Source organism: Paroedura picta, chromosome 3 (assembly GCF_049243985.1).
Source record: "Paroedura picta isolate Pp20150507F chromosome 3, Ppicta_v3.0, whole genome shotgun sequence".
NCBI classification, from domain to species: Eukaryota; Metazoa; Chordata; class Lepidosauria; order Squamata; family Gekkonidae; genus Paroedura; species Paroedura picta.
In genome coordinates, this window is record NC_135371.1 from 150,695,354 (window position 1) to 150,715,194 (window position 19,841).

Sequence of the window (19,841 nt, forward strand, 5' to 3'; positions counted from 1 at the left end):
TGATGGGTCAGACATGACTTTGCACCTAACAACAATAACAACAACATATGGGAGGCATGGAGTCAGGCAACAGTTACCTTACTACCAGACACACAATTTCAAGTATAATCCATTTCCATGATTTACTCAAGGGTAAGTCATGTCAGACTAACCTTGGCTTGTTCTACACTTACTTTTTTTCCTCATTGTTGATCCTGTTGAATTCAGATCAATCTGAACCCAGGTCTTCAGCCTTTGTTTTTCCTGGATTAAAACAGATATTACCTTCTTCATGGCTGCTGTCAGCTTCCCACTTGATTGGGGAAGCTATGAGGGGGGAGGGGAGCGATGGTTGCGAAGCTCTAGCCAGTATTGAAGGAGAACAAGGCTGGAGAAGGGTTTATTATAAATCATCATCATCTTTAATATTTGGATTAATCACATAGTTTGCCACCCTTTGTTTTATTACCATGGCCATAGCAGGAAAAAAAACTTTTCCCAACTTTTTCTTATCTAAAACTTTAAAATGTTTTTGTTCAATACGGGTCTTTTGTAGACAAATAATATCAGCCCACATTTTTAAAGCTGATTAAAGATTGTTTTTGCTTGTTTAGTAGGAGCATTTAAACCATTAACATTTACTGAGCATATCTTACGTTTCTCCATAATTTTATCCTGTGCTAGAAGCACCCTTTTGCTCAGATTGAGATAGGAGCTTCTGCTGATCCTGAGGTACCAGCTGGTCAGGTTCCTTTGTAAGCTGATTGGCTACACCTTGTGCTTGCTGGAGAGTTTTAACAATCCTTCTTCCAGTAGGTAAAATAACTTCCAAAGCATAAGGAATCTTCCAAAAATGTCTGATCTCTTTTTGTATAACTATTTGGCATTAAAAAAATGGAATTGAGCTCTTTTGCATAGTTACGTTGGGTAGATATTGAAATATCTTTACCTCCTGAACTGTTATTTCTTGTGGATCTGTATGCTTTTTTTGCAGGATGGTATCTTGAACTATCTTGCTGTCAATACTTACCAAAATATCTCTCAGAGGTTTCTTTCGAGCTGTAGCTCTAGAGTAAATTCTGAAAGAGTTGTCAATCTGAATATCTTCTTCTGAAATGTATTCTTCTAAAGAAATCGCTAGTTCTTGTCTTAAGTCTTGTTTACCTAAATCTTACGAGGTGCCCTTGATTTTAGGTTCCTTTTCCTTGTTTGGATTTCAAGTACCACACATTTTTCTTCAGCTAATGCTTTCCAATCCTTTAGTCTGGTCACATCAGATTCTACTTTTTGGACTTTATGATGATTTTCATCAATAGACTTGGTGTTTGAGTCCACTTATTCCTTTAAGCCATCAATCCTCTCAGAAAGCTCTTTTTTACAATCTTTTATCTTTTGCCTTATTTCTGTGATTTCTTTGTGTAGGCCTTCAATAAGCATTCTTATTTTCTTATTGTGTTTATCCATGCCACGTAATATTTGCACAGTGTCTGAGACATCATCTTCAAACTCTTCTTCAGCTTTCTTTTTAGTGGTTCATTTGGAGTCAGCAATGTCCTTGTCCCTCTAGTAAATAATCAGATCTGTAACATTCTTCCAGAGCCTCTTGTGGCGCAGAGAGCCTCTTGTGGCGCAGAGTGGTAAGGCAGCCGTCTGAAAGCTTTGCCCATGAGGCTGGGAGTTCAATCCCAGCAGCCGGCTCAAGGTTGACTCAGCCTTCCATCCTTCCGAGGTCGGTAAAATGAGTACCCAGCTTGCTGGGGGGTAAACGGTAATGACTGGGGAAGGCACTGGCAAACCACCCCGTATTGAGTCTGCCAAGAAAATGCTAGAGGGCGTCACCCCAAGGGTCAGACATGACCCGGTGCTTGCAGAGGGGATACCTTTACCTTAACATTCTTCCTTTTAGGGGATTTTTTTAAATACATGAGTTTGACAAACAATATCCTTTCTTGAGTTTTCTTTTAGTTTATTTCATTCCAAGGATGTCAGCCAGAATACTTTTCCAGATATATTCCATTTTCTACTATCTTTTTGTCAGTGGCAAGTCCTGAGTTGTACACAGTCTTAATTAATAAATCATGTTAAGTTTTGTTACAAGTAAAATAATTCACCCATTCTCATGCCATATCTCTCTTCTTTTAAGTACAATTAATCAGTATGTTTGTTTTACAACCTATAAACACAAATATCAACAGTTAAACGAACATATTGTAATATAAACATCCAGCATATATCTTATATACAGTTAATTTATGCTTTACCTCAGTGCAAGTAATAATGTAAATTGGCCAATTTATTTATTCATTCACATTTATATACCGCCCTCCCTGAAGGCTCAAAATGGCTCAAAAAGGAGATCTCTTCTAATAGATTGCTTAGAATCCAAATTCTTGTGTTGTTGTTATGTGCGAAGTCGTGTCCGACCCATCGCGACCCCATGGACAATGATCCTCCAGGCCTTCCTGTCCTCTACCATTCCCCGGAGTCCATTTAAGTTTGCACCTACTGCTTCAGTGACTCCATCCAGCCACCTCATTCTCTGTCGTCCCCTTCTTCTTTTGCCCTCGATCGCTCCCAGCATTAGGCTCTTCTCCAGGGAGTCCTTCCTTCTCATGAGGTGGCCAAAGTATTTGAGTTTCATCTTCAGGATCTGGCCTTCTAAAGAGCAGTCAGGCCTGATCTCCTCTAGGACTGACCGGTTTGTTCGCCTTGCAGTCCAAGGGACTCGCAAGAGTCTTCTCCAGCACCAGAGTTCAAAAGCCTCAATTCTTTGACGCTCGGCCTTCCTTATGGTCCAACTCTCGCAGCCATACATTGCCACTGGGAATACCATAGCCTTGACTAAACGCACTTTTGTTGGCAGGGTGATGTCTCTGCTTTTTAGGATGCTGTCTAGATTTGCCATAGCTTTCCTCCCCAGGAGCAAGCGTCTTTTAATTTCTTTGCTGCAGTCCCCATCTGCAGTGATCTTGGAGCCCAGGAAAATAAAATCTGTCACTATCTCCATTTCTTCCCCATCTATTTGCCAGGAATTGAGAGGGCCGGATGCCATGATCTTTGTTTTGTTGATGTTGAGTTTCAAGCCAACTTTTGCACTCTCCTCCTTCACCCGCATCAACAGGCTCTTTAGTTCCTCTTCACTTTCTGCCATTAGAGTGGTATCATCTGCATATCTGAGGTTGTTGATATTTCTCCCTGCAATCTTGATCCCAATTTGTGACTCCTCTAATCCCGCATTTCTCATGATGTGCTCTGCATACAAGTTAAATAGGCAAGGCGACAGTATACAGCCTTGCCGAACTCCTTTCTCAATTTTGAACCAGTCAGTGATTCCATGTTCAGTTCTCACTGTTGCTTCTTGACCTGCATATAAATTTTTCAAGAGACAAATAAGATGCTCTGGTATTCCCATCTCTTTAAGAACTTGCCACAATTTGTTGTGCTCCACACAATCAAAGGCTTTAGCATAGTCAATGAAGCAGAAGTAGACGTTCTTCTGGTACTCCCTAGCTTTCTCCATGATCCAGCGTATGTTGGCAATTTGATCTCTAGTTCCTCTGCCTCTTCGAAATCCTGCCTGTACTTCTGGAAGTTCTCGGTCCACATATTGCTGGAGCCTAGCTTGTAGGATTTTGAGCATAACTTTGCTAGCATGAGAAATTAGTGCAATGGTGCGGTAGTTTGAACATTCTTTGGCATTGCCCTTCTTTGGGATTGGAATGTAAACTGACCTTTTCCAATCCTGTGGCCATTGTTGAGTTTTCCAAATTTGCTGGCATATTGAGTGTAGCACTTTTACTGCATCGTCCTTTAAGATTTTGAATAGTTCAACTGGAATGCTGTCACCACCACTAGCTTTATTGTTGCTCAGACTTCCTAAGGCCCATTTGACTTCACATTCCAGGATGTCTGGCTCCAGGTCAATAACTACCCCACTGTGGTCATCAGGGATGTTAAGCTCGCTCTTGTATAGTTGTTCTGTATAATTTTGCCACCTTTGTTTAATCTCTTCTGCTTCTGTGAGGTCCCTACCATTTTGGTCTCTTATCATACCCAACTTTGCATGAAACGTTCTCTTCATATCTCCAATTTTCTTGAAAAGATCTCTGGTCCTCCCCATTCTATTGTTTTCTTCTATTTGTTTGCACTGTTCATTTAAGAAGGCATTCTTATCTCTTCTAGCTTTTCTCTGGAATTCTGCATTCAGTTGGGTGTATCTTTCTCTTTCTCCCTTGCCTTTCACTTCCCTTCTCTCCTTAGCTATTTGTAAAGCTTCCTCAGACAGCCATTTTGATTTCTTGCATTTCTTTTTCTTTGGGATGGTTTTAGTTGCTACCTCTTGTACAATGTTGCGAACCTCCGTCCATAGTTCTTCAGGCACTCTGTCTATCAGATCTAATTCCTTAAATCTATTTGTCACCTCTACTGTGTATTCGTCGGGGATATGATTTAGTTCATACCTGAGTGGCCTAGTGCTTTTCCCTACTTTCTTCAATTTAAGCCTAAATTTTGCAACAAGAAGCTCATGATCTGAACCACAATCAGCTCCTGTAGAAGGTAGTTATCTCTGAACCTGTATTGCTTGTGTCATTTTCCCCCTCTCCTACAGGTTATTTGTTCATTGTAAACTTATTCATAAATATCACATGACATACTTTACTCAGCGGTCCCCAACATCCTGTCCGGGGACCGGTCCGTGGATCAGTCGGTACCGGGCCACTGCTCCTCCTCGTCCTCCTCCCCGGCTGCTGCCTTGGGGGCTGCCCTGCCACTCTGCCTCCGGCTCACCTTTGGTGCTCTCCAGTAAACTGAGTAAGGGCATGATGCCATAGATTCCACTTTCCAAGGAAGCCATGTTCCCCTCCTGTCTTCCTTCTTCAGGGTCCAGTTTTCACATCCATAGGTTGTTATGGGGACAATGTTTTTCGCTGTTTGATTTCATGGCTACATCCACCACTTTGATTGATCATAGAACCAAGAAAGATGAAATCATCAATACATTCAATGTTCTCATTGTCAATCGTGACTTTGGTGCCACTGCCCGTAGTTGTCATGATATTGGTCTTTTTAATATTTAGGTATAGTCTAATTTTTTCACTTCCTTCTTTTAGTCTCTTTATCAAGGTCTTCAAATCATGCTCCAATTCAGCAAGGAGTGTTGTATCATCTGCATAGCGGAGATTATTGATGTTACGACCTCCAGTTTTGACTCCAATCGTAGATTCTTCCAGATTAAGGTTCCGCATAATTACCTCTGCATAAAGGTTAAAAACCTTTGAACCAATCATTGTCTCCATATATTGTTCATACTGTGGCCTTCTGGTTGGTATACAATGAACTGACGAGGTGGGTTAAGTGGGACACCCAATTCATGTAATTGCAGGAGCTGTCTAGGCCCTACCTGGAGTTTAGCAAACCTAACTCAGCATCAAGATGATGCTATTGTTAGTGGGGCAGGGAAGACAATCTCTCAATTGTATGTGAAGTCAATCTGAAATGGGGGCAGCTAGAAACAAAACCAGAGTTGATAGGTGGAGCAGAACTTTGCATTCAAAGAATCACAGAATAATAGAGTTGGAAAGGCCACTTGGGTCATCTAGTCTAATCTGCTGAACTATGCAGGACATTCACAACCCTATTGCTCACTCACTATAACCTACCACCCCCTTGATCTTTCACAGAATCAGCCTTTCCATAAGATGGATATCCAGCCTCTGTTTAAAAATTTCCAAAGATGCTAGTGTTACACCAGCAAAATGCTGTAACACCAAAAAATAATGTGCCTCTGGCCATTCCTCACTTTTTGGCTTTCTCGCTTTCATCTGCCATCTTCTTGCACTTCTTAGCACTCCGCATGTCTGCTTGCAATGGTGGAAGAGAGCAATGCACTTTACACACAACTCTCCCCCGCCTGTCAATCAAGCCAGGGAACCAATCACCTTTCTCCATGTTTTAAAGGTCCCACGGTGCCAGCTATTTTTTCAAGTAAAACTTCTTTGTTGAGACACCTATGCATCTGATCATAGATGCATAGTGCTACCCCTTTTGGAATCATGAGCCTTGAATCTTTTAAAAATTTACCATGAGCCTGATTTTTTTTTGGGGGGGGATTTAGAGAGGCATGTTTTGTGTTTTAACTGGGGGGGGGGATTTTTTTTTTTTTGCTTTGCCTGCATTATTTAACACCTATTAGTTGCTCCAGGCAGTTTGCTTCAAAACAAACAAAGCTGTCCCTGGGAAAAGAGAAAGAGAGGCGGGTACGAGGGCGAGAACTGGAGGTGAAGATAAGGCTGCTTCAGCTCTGTACATTTCCTTGGTGTGTGGCTTGCTGGTTGTTCTCTTCTAGCTCGCAATAGATAGTTTGGGGAATCCACTTTATGTGATTCCCCAGCTAGCACTTTAAAATGGAGGATGTAGCTACCAGTTCCTGCTTGGATGCTGGATGTTGGAGATGTCATGCAAAATGCCAAAAATATGGCGTCTGCAGAAGGTCAGCATTACACTATATTTATCAAGTGTGGAATGGCCCTAACTTTGTGTGGATCTGGTTTGTGCTTGGATGGAAGATCTGGGAACATCTTTGTGCTGCCTAAAAATTTGTGGATGGGGGATAAGGGTACAAATGGATATTAAAAAAGGAATTAAACTAGAAGATAAAAGTTTTCTTTTCCATGCAATATAAATGAGTGAACGTTTCCTATTTCTTTTCCTTTTACTATGCATATATGTTCCATTTCATTGAGTTCTCTGTTTTTTGTCATTGGTTTTGTAGATTCATTTATATGGGTCTCACAAGAAGTTTTTTTTTTACACAGTTTATACTTAAACCATGTACATCATTTATATGTATAACATGTCTAATGCTGATTTATTGATGTACATTGAAAACTGCATACATTTTGCTAGTCTGGGAAAAGAGAAAATTACATGAAAATAAAGAATCGTGGGTTTGATTCACAGATGGGAGAAATGAAGTTGAATCAGGGATCTTGGATCAAAACAAGGAAGCATGAAAAATTTGAAAACATCCCTATCACTATGCAGTGTAGAATTTAATCAGTGACTTCTCGTATAAGACTGCTGTTAAAGGCACAAAAGAGACAAGGCCATTTCTTTTCCTGATCCCTTGAAAACATAGCCGGCAGACCCCAGAGATGCTTTTGAGAATGTCTAGTTTTTAATGATTTAAGAGTGAAGGCATAAAATGATGTGGTGAAGTTTGTGCATCTTCGACCCATCCATAAAACATAGATTGCAGGCTCACCAGCCTCAGTATGCCTTGTGGCCATGCGGGAAGGGAGAGGTGATTGCAAGTCTTCAACCTCCACAGTTTTAATATTTGAATCTGGCTTCTCCACTGTGCTTTTAGGATTTTGCCATGAATGAGTTTTCCGTTTGAAAATGCTTTGGATAAAGTGGGGAGTCTGACTTTGAATATCTAGAGTGAGAGGTGGCTTCTCAGCTCCAGGGGCTGTTGGAAAAGGCTGATTTTCTGAATTTTCTAAATGAAGCTACTGGGAGAGGTCATACAGGCCACGGTGCCACTCTTAAAATCAAAGGCTAATCTAACCTGAGTCAGTGGTCTGGTGGGGGAGCAGGTTGAGGTAGAGGCACCAAAAATTCAGTGCTGCTGCTGAAGCCTCTCGTCACCCCCCCCCAATTGCAGAAAATATTGAACCAGGGGGTCCAATTCTATGGGCCCCCGAATTCAGTGCCCCTATCTTCCATTGTTTCCAATGGGTGAAAATAGCAGAATGGCCCAGAGAATCTCAGCAGTGAAAGTGGAGGGTGGGGACATTTTTGCAAATCCAGCCAGCAGCAGGACCAGTGCAATTTGCGAAGAAATCAAAACATTACTGAGCTTCTCTGTATTGGCCTGGCCTTGGCTCAGGTGGGCTGGCCTGCCAACCCTGCACTTTTGGGTGCTCTGCTGGGCTTCTACTGCCTTTGTTTCTTTAAAAAAAAACAACTGGTGACATTCTCAGGTGTAACAGTGGTTTGGTCTCTTGGGTATGCATTGCACTGTTGCTACCTTGGCATTGTCACAGGAGTTGTGCAGCTGGGCAGTATTGCACTTGTTCTGCTGGTAACCCCCCCCTCCTCTCCCTTGGATTGTGATTCTATTGAGCTGGCATTTGACATAATGGGACACTGGATTTTGCTCCTGGGCACTAGTAGGTTGGCACTTCTTCTCCTGAGCATTAGAATATTGTTTGCATTGATTTTGCTGTCCTTACAGAATCCCCCCCCTCCCCGGTTCTATTTCATAGAGTCTCAGATTTGACCTTAGCCCTGTTGGGATTTGGTTTTGCTACAGTGGGACTGGTGCTGCTGCTGGGCTGGCCTTGCAAAAAAGGTCCCTGGTGTTATGTCTGTGGGTATTTGGCAGCAGATGCAAGGGAAAGATCCTGCTAGCCAGTCAATTTACCAATCCAGAGGACCTGTTAAGGTACAATCAGATTGCTCTGCTTAGAGCCAATCAGAGGTTGCAGTGGGCTGCCTAAAAAGTATAGAGAGCCTGAGAATACCTGTTTTTCTCTGTATTTGGAATTTGTTGCCAAAATTGCTAAATAAAAAGAGCTGTTCTGAAGAATCAGAGTCTGTATTCACTGAACCCACAGATTTAATACCCAACATTCACTCTCTGTGCACAGATTCTCTGGGACATTCTGCTGGACTTGTACTGCTGCCTAGCCATTTCTCCCTTTTGGAAACAATGAAGGATAGGGGCACCTTCTTTGGGTGCTCATAGAATTAGACCCCCTATTCCAATCTTTTTGAAACCTGATGGTTCTTTTGGGGAGAGGCTCCAGCAGCTACACTGCAAACTTAATATTTGTGCCTCAACCTCCCGAGAATAGGGCTAGATTTACTTTTGACTTTAATGCCTCTTAGGGTATAATTGAACCATTTTCCCCCATATGCCTGAATATTGCCAAATCCGAATACCAATACCTCAACCCAATTCAAGTTGTTGGGCTTCTTCCTTTAAAGCCCTACAATTCTTGGGCCAGGTTATCTGAAGGACCATCTTCTCTCATATATTCCTGTTCCACAGTTAAGACTAGGCAGAGATCCTCCAGATTGTCCCACCAATCAAAGAAGCTTATTTGGTGAGTCCATGAGAAAGAGCAACCGTTTCCACATGAGGAATCTTCCCCTGGACAGCCCCTGGTTGCTGGCGGGTTTTAGAGCCATTTGGAAACAATCTTTCTTTTCAATGGCGACCCCACAATTATGTAATAACCTCCCCTTAAAATCTTTTGGAATGAACAGTTTTATTTAGGACAGCATTTGAGGGAATTTTTTTCTATTTATTGGCTGTCTTAAATTGTGACTTTAAATTGTGGTTTTAATATATTTTAATGACTTGTTTACATTGTAAACTGCCATGAGGTCTATGAGGAAGAAAAGCAGCTAATAAAGGCTTGAAATGTTTTAATTTTTTTAAAGTTTCTCTGAAGCCCTGAATAAACTGAAGATAAGCCTGAAATCTTCATTTGATGTACAGAGATGTGTGTTGTTCATCAATTACTTGTGTGAAAGATAATTTATTACTAAAGGTTCAGTCTAAGCATTGTTATACCCCTTTTAGCCCATTGACTCACATTTACTTAGCAAACTGACTCTGCTGAGGAAAGATGGCACTGTGATAGCATATCTACTGATCACATTGAAGCCGAGCTAGACTAACTAATCTAGATAATCCACGCACATTTTTGGCAATACTGACTGTGGTTTTCATGACATCTTTTCTAGGCATGGCTCAGTGACTAAACAGCTGCTTTGTATGAAGAAGATTCAGCTCTAGCATCTCCAATTAAAGGATCAGGGAAAGACCTCTGCCGGAGACCCAGGTGAGCCACTGCTAGCCATCGTCAGCAGCAGAGATATTGACATCCCAATGCTAGGACAGTGCAAGGCAACTTCATGTTTTCCTGTGATTATCTTTTAGGTATCCACCAAATACACACCCTATCAAACGCCAAAAAGTGCCTTAATTTACCTGTCAGTTGACACTTTCCAGTTTGGTGTCCATTCTTTTCACTGCAATAAAAATCTGGGCTTGGAAGCAGACACTGCAAATGACGGCAATCAAATGTTTGTTCTTTCCCATTACTCAAGTCGAAAAGAATGCAAATGCTATTTGGTTTAATCTTGCTCAGCTTGCAGACTGCCTGGAGCTCTCTTTATTTAACATGCTTAAAAGGATTTTAAAAAACTAATGATGTGAAAAGGGTCAAGTCAGAAGACTCGAATTGTTTGACTGTGGTGGGGAATAGAATAGGATAAGATGGGGAGTGACTCTAAAGAGAGAGCATACTTAAAGGCTCTGGAGAGGTGGGGAAGGCTGCAATGGGATCACAAATGAAGGAAACGAGAACAAAACAAAAGTTTTAATTTCTGAATGGGATAATGGGTAATGGAACACTGAGAAGATAATCTGTATGTTATTTGAAATAATTGCAACTCCAAAATAAAAGGGAGGATGATTCATGTTATGTTGCCCTATCTGACCACACCCAGTGGCAGCTGTGCAGGAGGTGCCTTGGCTGCAGAGGCTAGCCGGAGTCCACACCAGAGCAAGGTCAAAGTCCAGTCCGAGTCATTAGGTATCAAAGCAAGCAGAGTTAAGGGTGAGGCAAAGAGTAGTTGAGGGAAAGCCAAGGTCAGAGTCCAGATAAGCAAGTAATCAACAAAGCCAGTCCAGTTACCAGGCAAGTAGTCAAAAGCCATTTGCCAGAAGTCAGGGAAACAGATAGGAGGTCAGGAGTTCACAGAATCCCAGCCAGACAGGAGGGTTTCTGCATAGACTGCACCCACGCTGAACAGCTGCTGCTGTCTTGCCTAAAAGCAGCCCAGCTAATTGGCTGCACCTGGGGGAGAACTCATTCATCCTCCCCAGGAGCTATCCCAGCTGGGCCCCATCTACTCTGACAGCATGACTGCAGTCTTTGGCTCTTTTGGCGGTCAGTAAATATCACTCTTCTGTACCCTCTGCATCTTTCAGGTGAGTTGTCAGGGATGGAGTGCATTTGCAGCTGCTCCAAAGATGCCTCGTGGGAACAGCCTGCCTGGCTGACTTGTGCTGTTTTCCCCTGCTGTACATTCAGAGGCCCTCTCTCTTCTGCCAGAGCTGACTCAGCAGCAGGCCCTGGTTGCTTTTTTAACTCCTCAGAGACAGGAGGTGGCAGCGGGGGCATGACACATGTTGTCAGAAATGGATCTACATGTAGGAGTGCTGGAATTACAAGCTCAAACAAGCAAGCTCAGGTCTTTCCATCTACTGATGTGTGGGCATGTAGTCTGCTTGCAGCCTAGCCACAGAGGCTTGTGATGTGTTTCTTTTGTAACTATTTTAAGCTTTTGATTAATATGTTATACATTTGTAAATAATCTTAATTAGGGGGGGAGCAAGCTGCCTGCTGGCACAGTCTCTATGCACTTTCTGGAAGAGGGCTGTGGGAGGCCCAGAAATGCCCCCCTGCCAGCCCTCTGGGACCCAGGGCAGCCAGGAAAAGCCTATGCCCTGGGAATGTTATGTGAGATTTAAAATTTGCAATCTCAGAAGCAAGGAATGCTTTAGGGGTAGCTATCACAGGCAATTGCAGGGGGGAAAGGGGGCTCACACTCAAATGCACCGGTTTTATCCATGAGGACTGCTGCCTGGGGACTAGTTTTAATTCTTGAACATCTCCAGGCCTCCCCATGAGGTTCAAAAACAAAAGCCTGTCAATCCCACAAAGTAGAAGCCAAGAAATGAATAGATAATTGGCTGTGTGATTATTCAAAATAATCACTGTTTATTGAGGATAATTCCTCAATTATTCAAAATAGACTTTATTGCACAGCCAATTATTGATTCTTTTGCCTATATCCCCTGGAGGTTGGCAACCCAGCTGGCTGCATATGGTGGCGGCGTCAAATCCAGCTCCTGAGATTAGATTCTGCCACTCTACTACACCACAGTCAAGGAGGAGGATGTTGAAACCATAATTTATGCTTTTGTCATGTGGCCAGCACCCAATAAGGCTACAATCCAGGTGTGCCTCCTAGTGCCCGGTGCTTTCCTGGGTGCACCGGGCTTTGCCTCTAGTCAGTTTACTAAGAATGTGTGTGGGAAACTCATGAAAGTTTACATGGGAATAAATTGTACAAGTCTTTAAAGTGCCACTAGCTGTTTCATTCTGCTACTGCAGACTAATAATGGCCACTCCTCTGGAACTTAACTTAAAAGGCTGATGCTGTTCTAGGCAAGAACTTTCTTCCCCTATGTCACAGAGGTTGCTGCTCTGTTTTAGTATGGTGAAGCTTCTGTTAGAAGGTTCTGCAAACAGAATGATGGGCTTAAATTGGGCAAGGACTGATCATAGCGATGTATAGACAATGGAGTGGCTAGATGGCAATTTGAGTGGGTCACAACCCTGACCACAGGCAACAAGGCCAATAGGCAGAGTGCCAAACACAATGTCAGATGGAATAGATTCTGCGTACAAATCCTGAGGACTTGGACACTGTTGAGAGGGCAGGAATGCTAAATGTTTTGGGGCTTTATAGACAGAAGGGGGGCAAGTGGTACTGATTACCATCTCCTACTGCAAACCTCCTCCCTCATTTTACTTGTGGGGCTCCCCCATCCCCCTGAATTGGTATTTCAGGAGGTATATCAGGCTGTAGCAGAAGGGGAGGGAGGTGTCCTTCTATCTCATGGTCATTTCCTTTGGGATCCAAGCTCAAAGAGGCTGTATTCTCTGCCTTTTGAGACAGAATCTCCAGAGTGAGCAAGCAAATCCCATTCCTGATCAATCAGTCATTCAGAGTATCATATCTCCACCATCGCCAGCAGCCCCTGACTCTTCTAGCCACAGGCCATCCTGGAAAACCCAGAAGGCTTACAGGGACATCATTGAACACTGCTGCCTGTCTATGCACTGCTAGCAAGGCTTTGCTGCCAGTTGTTTAAGAGCACAGTAGGGAACTGACCTTTTGCTGGTGCAACATCATTGTTAATCCAGCTCCTCCTGCCATAGTGTAGTAATTGGCCACCCTCTGTGTGAACCCTGACCATAACTGTGTGGTTGTGCCCGCTATCACGCTGCTGCCGGCACCGCCCTCCCCCCCCCCACCGCGGCGCTGCGCTGGCTGCGCCTGGAGGAAAAGGCCGCTTCAGCGGCCGAATTGCACAACCCTACTACACAAATAGTACTATTAAAAGGAATATTGGACTCCTGTAAACAGATCACAATAGACAGATGAGCAGCAGCAATAGATGAACAAGACTGATTCACACACGCAAACATCACATGCCCCTTATCTAGACTTTCTATGGGTATTTGGGGAGATCCCAGTTGAGAACTTAATTCTGAAGATTCCAGTCTCACTCTGCTGCCATTTTCCTGACCTCAAATGGCCTGGGGAATCTGCTATTTGCTTACTGGGGAATCTGGCACATAGTGATAGGCATGAACCTGGAATATGCCATTTGGCTCATGGTTCGTGACTGAACCACAAACTGAACCATAAACCGAACTGGGAGAGACATTAATAAACCAAAGTGATTTGTGACCCTGCAAACCCTGTTAAAGAGGTCCACAGTCCCTTTAAACAGGGTTTGCAGAAAGCCCAAAATACAACTGAATGGTGGGGTACAGCTTGCTGCTCAGCTGTTTTGGGCTGTTATTAAAATTTAAAGGGACTGCAGAAGACAACCCAAAACAGCTGCTCAACAAGGAACGCCTCCCCACCAGACAGGTATTCAAGCTGTCTTCTGTAGTCCCTTTAAAGTTTATAGGGAATGCAGAAGGCAGCTCAAAAAAGCTTGTATAGCTCACCTGTTATCACTTTCACAGACAACAAAAAGCAGGGGTCTAAAGGGATTCCATCCATGAATCAGCATGAACTGCTCTAAAAGTATGTGGAAGTTCTTGAGCAGGGCAAAAGTAATAACAAATTTTGCTTTGTTCTTCATTTTTTTAACCCATGTATTGTGTCTAACCTGCATGTCATCTTGTTACATCATCACTTCTACATGGGGGATGAAAGCAATTAGCAGTCAGAAGACGGGGGAAATGTGATTGCGTGTCCATTGCTACTGGGATGAAGCTAGGTTTTGACTCAGGTGCATGTGCCTGAGCACTAACTACCCTGCATGAAACTTCAAATGCATGTCTGATCCAGAGTTCTTATGGCAGCTGTATGTTGTGCTTTGGACTTTATTAATGTGGACGTTGGAACTCTAATATATTTGGGTTGTCAAAAAAGGGCTAGAAAGCGCCTTCCACAATTCTGTATTGTACATTAGAGCCAGCTCATCCTCCTGGCATAACCCTAAGACCTCCTCCTCCTTTTTTTTTTTTTTTTGAAGGTTCAATCTGGGGGACCAATTTTCCCCTTTGCTAGTATATCCAGTTTTGAGTCAAAGATGCAATAGAAAGAGCTGTATCTTGTACAAGTGACACTGCAGCCCAATGGAATCAAACCTGGCTAAATCCTCTAGGGACAACACTCACATGAATCCAATAGAGTTTACATTAGCAAAAAAAGGATGTATTCCTTTTGTAAAAGGACAAGCATATAATTTCATGAATGGCTGTTTTTGAAAACCTATATGTCTGCTCTTATTTTCAGCAAGTTGTTTCTCCCATTCATGTCAATTATGTTAGAGTAAGATGCTAGTATATATTTGGAAGTGAACCGAGAAGTAAATATAAAATGCTTTTCAAAGAGCATTTCAAGGGGATGAGATCACGGGAATGCTAACAGCTGAACATGTTCATAAGCTTGGCAAGCCCTTCTGAAGTAACTTGTTTTGAAAACAGAGAGGTAGGTAAACCTTAAATTGGTCCCGAGAGAGAGAAATGTATGAGGCCATCATATCCAACAGAGCATTCCAATGAAAAGTTGCCTTGGTCTTAAATGAAATTATTTAAATTGGCTGAGACTGCAGAAGTGGAAGTCCTTGTGCTGTGAGCACAGGAGAGAGAATGCATTGGAGTTGCTGCAAAAGCAGGATTTTCATCTCCTGAGATGTTGTGTATATGTAACTTAAACGTCACAAGGTAATTGTGCCTGGAGTCAACAGGTTTAGGTATCTGTGGTTTGTAGGAGTGCAGTTTTCATGCTTTATTTATTTATTTATTTATTTATTTATTTATTTATTTATTTATTTATTTATTTATCATACTTCTATACCGCCCTCCCCGGAGGCTCAGGGCGGTTTACATTATAACAGAGAACAATACATAAAATTGTTTTCCACTGTGAATTCGGGTGATTAGAAAAAAAGTTACTAAAACTAAATAATAGCCATCCTTTCTTTTATAGGAAGGCGATCCTTTTATCTGTTTAATACATTTTCATCCCACTCTTCCTCTATGTGCTCTAGATTTCCCTTTTCATTTTCACCCCAGAACAATCCTGTGGAATAAATTAGGTTGTTTGAAAATGAATGGCTCCATTAATTTTATTTAAGCACCGCCATTTCCCCCAACAGGGACCCAAAATATTTTACATCATTCTCTTCTACATTTTATCCTCACAACCAGCCTGTGAGGTAGGTTAGGCTGAGATGGTGTAACTGGCCCAAGGTCACTCTGACTGATTCCACTCTGACTGGAAAAGGCTGCGCCAGCACTCATGGGGCAGTGGGGCTTCCATACAACATTGGCCCCGTCCTATCCCAGGCCTGGCACGCTTTACGCCCTCCATTACCCCATGGGAAGGGGAAACAGATATTTCTCCATTCCCCAGTTTGCTGCAGGGGCCAATGGGGCCTACGGGTTCCTGGTAGGGACAAAATAATGCCCCAGTTGGCTCCATGACACTGCAGAGGCATGGGGCCAAATGGGGCATTTAAAAATTTGCACTAAGTGGAATCTCTCCACCCCAGATGAGTTGTGGAGACACAGAAATAGGGTTGTGTGATTCAGCCGTGTCAGCGGCCATTCCCTCCGGGCGCAGCCAGTGCCGCGCCGCGGGGGGGAGGGCGGTGCCGGCAGCGGCATGACAGCGGGCGCAACCACACAGGCGCGGAATTCGGCAACCACGCAGACGTGGCCGAATCGCACAAGCCTACACAGAAATCCAGGATGGAAAGAGTTCACTGCCAAAACAGTCCCCCTTGGAGACACAGGAAGCAGTGAGGCATGCTGCTCTGCTACAATGTACTGCCGGCGGCCCAGAGTGGTGCCGCTGATGCAGAATCGGTACCAGTAAGCTTTCATGGCAGAGTGGGGATCTGAACTTGAGTCTTCCAGATCCTACTACAAGACTCTAATCACTACAGTGCACGTGGTAAAGCACCTGCTTTTCTTGCAGAAGTCTCTAGGTTCAATCTCAGGCATCTTCAGTTGAAAGGATCAGATAGTAAGTGATGTTAAACCTTCCTGAAACCTTGAAGAGCCATTGCAGTCAGACAATACTGACTTTGATTAATGGTTTGGCTCAATACAAGACAGATTTACATATGTTCAGACACATTGGGATCTAGTTCTCCTAGATATGAGTTGGGCACTATAATCATCACAATGTTTGAATATCTGAGGCTGAGAAGACCCCCTCCCCCTTTGATGTTCATCCAGTTTTGTGTAGTGGTTAGGAGTGTGGACTTCTAATCTGGCATGCCGGGTTCAATTCTGCACTCCCCCACACGCATCCAACTCTGTGACCTTGGGCTCGCCACGGCACTGACAAAACTGTTCTGACCGAGCAGTGACATCAGGGCTCTCTCAGCCTCATCCACCTCACAGGGTGTCTGTTGTGGGGAGAGGAAAGGGAAGGTGATTGTAAGCCGCTTTGAGCCTCCTTCAGGTTGACAAAAGTGGCATATAAGAACCAACTTCTTCTTCTTCTTCTTCTTCTTCTTCTTCTTCTTCTTCTTCTTCTTCTTCTTCTTCTTCTTCTTCTTCTTCTTCTTCTTCTTCTTCTTCTTCTTCTTCTTCTTTAGTGGGAGCAGGTGGAAAGACAGTCTTCTTGCCCACAGGCAATTTCAAACACTCTGAAGGTATACACTTCCCAGAGCATGCAGGCATTTACTCGTTGTTGGAGAACTGTTGAGAGAGAGAGAGAGAGAGAGAGAGAGAGAGAGAGAGAGAGAGAGAGAGAGAGACACTTCCCATGATTTGTCTGTCTGATTATTATCTGAGGAATTGTCTCAATAGGCATTGCCCACACTGGTTGCAGCAGCAGCTACCAGAAAGTAAGTGTGTGTGTGGGGGGGGGGGGGAAGAAGGGAGAGTGCCACCCTCTCAAATCAATTTAAGCCCGGGAATAGCAGATTGGTGTACTGATTATTTTGCCAAATGGCTTGACTATTCTGAGCCCTGTTTTCTATCGAGTTGGGGAAGGGTATTTTTTTTCCTTCAGCATTCTTTCTTTGTGTTAAGTTTTACCAGAAACTACAGCCTCTTAAACATCAAGTTTTAATGCTAGCTTCTGAATGAAATAGGCCTGAGTATGTATGTGTTCTGTGAAAGACATGCAGAGCATTGTTTAAATTCTCTTCTGTTTCTGTTTCCATTAGCATTCTCAATATTGCATTCATATGATGAACTTAAGAGTTAAAACCCCTCTGCTTGCTTGACAGCTACCCACTCTTACTCAGTGGAGTGAGGATCTATGATGTGCATGTGGAACACACTGACTTTGATAGAATTTTTATGACTTGGTGAGCTTTAAAATGCACTCAAGCCAGTTCTGAAAGGAATATTAATCATTCTCACTACAGAAGCATGTGCCTTGAATCCAAGAAGACTGGTAAAATGCATTTCAGTTCTTTAAAAACCCCGGTGAAAATTCACATACCTCTTGAGATGTTTAGTTATTTTATTTAGAAAGTGCATAAGCCATCTGCAGATACCAGGTTGAGGTGGTATGACAGGCAGCAGTAAATAGTAAGGTTCCAAATGCTGAGGTAACAGCAACAATTAAGTGAAGGATTAAAATTGACAGCTTGAGCAACAGGCATTCTAATGGCCAGCAAAAGCTGAGAGGAAATGGATATAGTACTTGTGTGCTGGAGGGAGATCTTTCTGATTCTGGTTGTGTGTGTGTGTGTGTGTGAGAGAGAGAGAGAGAGAGAGAGAGAGAGAGAGAGCATTCTGACAGTACCTGTCTGTGCCTTAGCTCAACATCTGTTCTGAGGGAAAAGATTATTTACTAAAATTTGAAAGCAGGTCTCTATTCAGTGTCTGGAGAACTGGGGCAGATATTTGGCATTGGGAATTTGGGGAGTGAGGAGATACTAACAATTCAGGCCAAGAGAGAGGGGTGAAGACTTCTAAGGAAAGAAGGAAGATCCCTACCTAGTTAGAAAGGGGAAATCAGGTACAAGGATTTTCTTGGACTTGTGTGAGAGAAAGACTGCTTCAGACTCATCAGAAGGCAAAGGGATACTGGTACTTCTAGGAAGGAAAATTGGGAGTACTAGAAGAAAGGTACCTGAATTCTAGAAACTGACAGAAACCAAAACCTCTCACTTTAAAAGAAATTTAATAATCTAAGAAAAGGCCTCTGAACATTTCAAAAACCTGTAACAAATAACTTTAAAAAATAAAATAACTGATTTTTATGTTAAAGCCAGGATTCCTTGGCACACACTACAAGGGCAGCTCAATCTGTGAAGGAACAACACTTGATTTTGGAGTGGAAAATTACCTCAGAGTGAGAAAGGGTATGGGGGTCCATCATATTTGATGGCAGCACCATGATATGAAATAAAAAGCCACAAACCGTTTGGTCTGTGGGTTTTGTCCCACTACAAAAACAAAGAAAATAAGTTCTTTTAACAAAAATTGTGAGAAATTAACAAAAGAGAGATAAAATCCAGTCAGAAATGGCACCACCATGTACACCTAGGAAAAGACATGGAGTGAGGGCGAGGAATCACGAGCTGAGAATCCTAGCCAAGAGTTAGAATTAATGAGAATAAGGAAATAATGAGAATGACAAAACCAGAAGCAGAATTGAAGTGGGAAAAGAAAAACATATACACAAGCAAAATTCAGGCAGATAATGAAAGAGCCAAAAGGAACAACAGCTAGAACTAGCCAGAATTCAAGCAGATAAAGAAAAGAGCAGGAAAAGAAAAGAGCAGGAAAAAATGAAGATGGCAAATAGGAATGAGGAAAACAGACAGGGAACATGAAAAAGAAATGTTTCACAAGAAGGGGAAGGAAATTTAGATAAGGGCAGAATTACCAGTCCTACTGAGAGGAGGGGAAATTACCTCAATGGAATAAAAGAAATTTCCACATTATCAAAATGGACATGGAGGCTTTTCTCTTTAGCTTTGAGAGCACTTGCAAAGATTTGGAAATTCCATATGAAGCCAGAATGCTTTATTTGTGCTCACAGGTATGTGGGGGTCTGAGTGATATTCACCCATGTATGAGGGATGAAGAAACCTCAGAGTACCAGTTGTTTAAAGAAAGGGTCAGGGACTGTTTTGGTCTGAACAGAGAACAAAGCAGAAAAGCCTTTGATGATACTAAAAGAAAACCAGGTGGAACTTTTGCTTAGCTAAGTTGTTGTTTGGACAACAAGATTTCACTTTATTCTTAATGACAAAAGATTTTTCAACACTGGAATATTCTGGCATATCCCAGATGTGTCTGCCCAGCCCAAGGAAATTGCTAATTCCTTAACCAACGTCTGGTTCATCTTTTTCCCTTTTTTATTCAGTCAAGGAGGACACTCAAGTCATTAATTTATATTCCATCCTTTCAGAAGCTAACTTGATTGGCTCACAATAGCCTAATTAAGGTATTTTCCCCACTTTTCCCCACCAGAGTTGGACAGTAGTTGAGTTTAAGTCAGTGAGATTTTTTTTTATCTTGTACCTACTGGGAAAGGAGTTTCCCATG